At 48.7% G+C, this 4274-nt stretch overlaps 1 long non-coding RNA gene across 1 annotated transcript; it reads left to right on the plus strand.

Annotated features, from left to right (window-relative positions):
* Window positions 1-939: 939 nt before the first annotated feature.
* On the plus strand, window positions 940-4068 carry LOC139836035 (uncharacterized). The gene is made up of 2 exons (XR_011751806.1): window positions 940-1513; window positions 1603-4068. It is a non-coding gene; the product is annotated as an uncharacterized lncRNA (long non-coding RNA).
* Window positions 4069-4274: the final 206 nt, after the last annotated feature.

Below are 4274 nucleotides of genomic sequence, written 5' to 3' on the forward strand. Positions count from 1 at the left end.
TTACCACCATCACTACTGCCCTTAGCCATGAATTTGCTATGAAAGACCTCGGTCCTCTCCATCATTTCCTTGGTATCTCTGTCACTCGCACACCAACTAGTCTCCACCTTTCTCAAAAACAATATCTCTTGGATGTTCTCTCTCGCGCCGGCATGAGTGATTGTCACCCTGTCTCCACTCCCATTGACACACAATCTAAGCTCTCTGCTACTTCTGGCTCTCCTTTTCCTGATCCTTCCCTATATCGCAGCCTAGCTGGTGCTCTTCAGTATGCTACTTTAACTCGTCCAGAGATTGCGTATGCCGTCCAACAGATTTGCTTTCATATGCATGCACCACGTGACTCTCACTTTTCTCTTATCAAACGTGTGCTTCGTTATCTCAAGGGCACTCTTGATCTTGGTCTTGTTCTTCACCGTTCATCCACACATTCCTTAGTGGCCTATTCGGATGCCGACTGGGCTGGTTGCCCGGACACCAGACGTTCTACTTCCGGGTTCTGTATGTATCTTGGGGACAATCTCATCAGCTGGTCCTCCAGACGTCAGACGACTGTGTCTCGTTCCAGTGCTGAAGCAGAATATCGTGCTGTGGTGTAACGGCCCAGGAACATACCCCTAATAGAATTGCTTGTTCTTTTTCTTTTATGCATCATGGCATCTTGCATCATATCATCCACAAGATTTTATCAAATAGAAATCATTTTAAATAAAAACTATTTTGAGTTTCTCCCTCTCATATGGTTTATTTAATAAACCTCCTCTATGTCTTTTTCTTTAACAAAACCTTAACACCAAAACTATCTAATAAATAAAACTATTTTTAAATGTTTTTAAGATAAAACTTTATTTGTTTTGCTCTGTTTTCAAAAGATGTTTCAAACCAGTTTTCAAATTAGCAAAAGGTTTTCAAAATAAAACTCTAAACCCTAACCAGGCCTCCCTCTCCACTTGCCTTTTTCTTTTCCCCCCCGGAGAGGCCCAGTGCCAGCCCAGCCCGAGCAAGCCCCTTTCTCTCCTTCCTTCCTTCCGGCCCAGCCCACCCCGAGGCGAATCGGTACTCCCTTTTCTTTTCTCTCTGTCGTCTTCCCCAGCTGGTCACGCGGGAGGCGTGCTCCATCCCGTGGTCCTCCCCCCTCTCAACCACCGCGCCTCCCTCCTCTCCTTTTAATCCCACCTCGGGATCTCCGCAGAAACCCTAGCGCCTTCCCCTCTCTTCCCCTCGCGCCGCCAGCAAGCTCCCCTCTCCTCCTTTTCTTTCTCTGCAAGCTACGGAGAAACCACCGGCGCTCAGTTCGTCGGCGCCCCACCTACTCCGGCCTCCCCTCATCAAGCCAAGGCCACCAGGAGCACCGCCATGATATCCTCCATCTCCTGCTGCAAGGAATTGAACCAGGGAGCCCCACATCGAGCGCAAATTCGCCGTTCCCCTTCTCCGTCTCCGTCGACATTTTCGTCGATTGCGGCGAGCTCCTTCCTCCTCCGGCACCGGCGCCTGCACGTTGAGCTTCGTGGTGAGGTCGCGCATCCCCTGGACTTTCTCTCCTCCCTCCTTGCTTCCTGTTTCGGTTTCCCCGACCTTGAAGTCGTTTTCCCGGCGCAGATGCTCCCCGTCGACGGCACTCCGGCGAGGTTCCTGCCACCGCGTCGCCTTTTTCTGGTCCGCCTCACCGAGAGGCGCCGAACGCCCGCACGCGCGCATCCGGGGACCCTCGGTAGCGCCCGCGCGCCACGCCGCCGACCCGCGGTGACCACCGTCCTCTGGAACGCGCCCGGCATCGAGCAGTTGGTGAGCAGCCGCAGATGCTTTGCCACGTCGTGCGCCAGGTCGTCTGCCACATCAGCGCGCCGGCCCCATCCGTCATCTTCTGGGTCTAGGAACCCCTCCGGTGAGAATCTCCACCAGATCTGGATCTGGATACTTTTGCATCCAGGCCCTCCTTTTCTTCTGCAACCAACCCGCCGTCCCTAGCTCGGATGGTTTTCAACAAAACCCCCTGCACATTTTACAAACGAACCCGGGGCCCCTCCCCTGGTTAAACTTTATTTTCGGGTCCTTTCCCTAATAAAATAAATCCTGTATTTTCTATTTCAACTAATAAAATCAATCTGTTAATAACTTTTAAATGGTAATTCGAAATGAAAAGTGTTATATATGAAAATTGATCAGAAAAATGTGCTGGACATGAATATGCCATCCATGCTTGCTGTTGCATCCTGCATCATATAAATTCGCGATAGTTTGCATTATCACCTAATATGGAACATATGGAATATGTGGGATATTATATATATGTTGTCCCGATTCCATTTAACTTTGTTGTAGCTCACCCCTGCCATGTTTGCTATGCTAATCCACCCTTAAATTTGCCGGTAGAAAATGCAACTCCAACCCTAACTTGTTTGTCCGGGGTTCCGATTAATATGGATAAGTTGCACCGCATCATCCTTGCCATGTCATGCATATCATCTTGAGCATGCTGGTTCTTTATCCATAGTAGTAAGACTTGCATACGTTGTGTGTTCCAGCATTTGCTTCTTCCCGGATAGGATCACGAAGTGGTGATGTGAGATACGACGAGTTCTCCGACAAGTTCTTCTGCAGCTTTTCAAAGGCGAGCCCACCCCTTCACCTATTTTACTTTTACATGCTCTTTTGATCTATTGCTATCCTTGTGTTGCGATTCTGTTGTGTCACGTGTCCTATCCACCTGTTACCTATATGTCCGAGATACACCTCCTCGCCCTACCTATTGTTTGTTGTTTGCCAGCTTTGCGAGTCGTAGGCGAGTTTAGGGTCTTGTTGATATCTCGAGATGTTCGGGATATCTTGTTGGGAGGTTATCACATGCTATATCTTTTGTTGGAGATAATCACACTTTATTTTATTGTTAACAACTAAAATTGTAAGCAGAGGCATCTGTGAGCCCCTTTGCGAAAGCATCGGAACTTTGACTCGCTAATGTCCCCTAGGACCCGAGTTCTTGTTATCTGTTCCGAGATTGAGCGCTCTACCCGTACGTGGGGGAGTGGGACCCCCATCACCCACTACCTTTCCTCGAGTCTGTTTATTGGGAGCCACAACCTTGGTTTTATTTGCTCATATGCACGATGCACGATTTACTTCTGTTGCCTTCGGGTGTTTATTTCTGTACTGTACTCATCTCGTGGAACGATTAGCGACAGCAGGTTGTTCACACTTAGCTTAGCCGTTGGCACAAACCTCTGGGTCCGTATCGGAGTACGGCCGGACTTCGTCACGGGTAGCTTAGTTGGGTGGCTCCCATTAAACTTTCTCTTGCATTGGGAACGGTCTTGATGTGAGACTCCACCTGTAGTAAGTGGGTTCGAGCATGCGTATGGTTACATTTGGGCAACCCCTGCAGGGTGTACATCTTATCGATAAGCCGTGTCCGCGGTTATGGACGACTTGGAATTGTATAGCTTGATCATAGAACAACTTACACCGTTATCTTGTTGCTAATAATCTGATAATAACTTGCGTAGTAATATAGCCTTACTACCACCGTTACCCAATAAAACTTGTCCACCGTTGAGTGCCTTTTACATTGCCTCTTCGCAATTGTTGGAGGGGATATGTGTAATCGGCTGGGTTATGTTTGTGTAGTATTTATCTGTTACTTTGTGCGCTCTCTTATCTTCTCTGAGTAGACGGATGTTGTAGCGTGTCTCTATTGGATAGTAGCTTTGCTGCCGCTAAACTCCACATATAGCCGGGTGAAGTTTATACCGCCCACCAGCGAGCATAGCTGGTCTTGTCTCGCAAGTACGTGCCAATGGTACTTACCCTCGCCTTCCTTTCTTTTTGTCTCCTCCCCCTTTTGTCGGCAACCGATGGCCCGACTTTGGCAGGTACGAGATGACGACGTTAGCAAGGTTACCCTTCCGGCTTGGCCTGGGCAGGGTTATGGACGCCACTGGTTATCTTCAGGACTCTTAGTCCCAATTTGTATCTTGTCCGTACTCGGACGTATTTGATCTTCTGTATGACTTGGATCTTTGTATGTATCTATTTGTATCTTGACTCGTTGGAGTCGTTGATGTAATATATGTTTCTTGTGGGCTCTATTGTAATCCTGTTGTAATGTTACCGCTCGTGTTAATTCCTCTGGCATCACGTGTGTGATTCGTCGCGCACGTCGTGTCGGAGGGCGTCTCTGAATCGATATCATGCGGATTTCGGCGGGTTCGCTGGGATCCTCATGGTACCGGTTTCGGGGCGTCACAAGTTGGTATCAGAGCTCAGGTTGACGG

This window comes from Lolium perenne, chromosome 2 (assembly GCF_019359855.2).
Source record: "Lolium perenne isolate Kyuss_39 chromosome 2, Kyuss_2.0, whole genome shotgun sequence".
NCBI classification, from domain to species: Eukaryota; Viridiplantae; Streptophyta; class Magnoliopsida; order Poales; family Poaceae; genus Lolium; species Lolium perenne.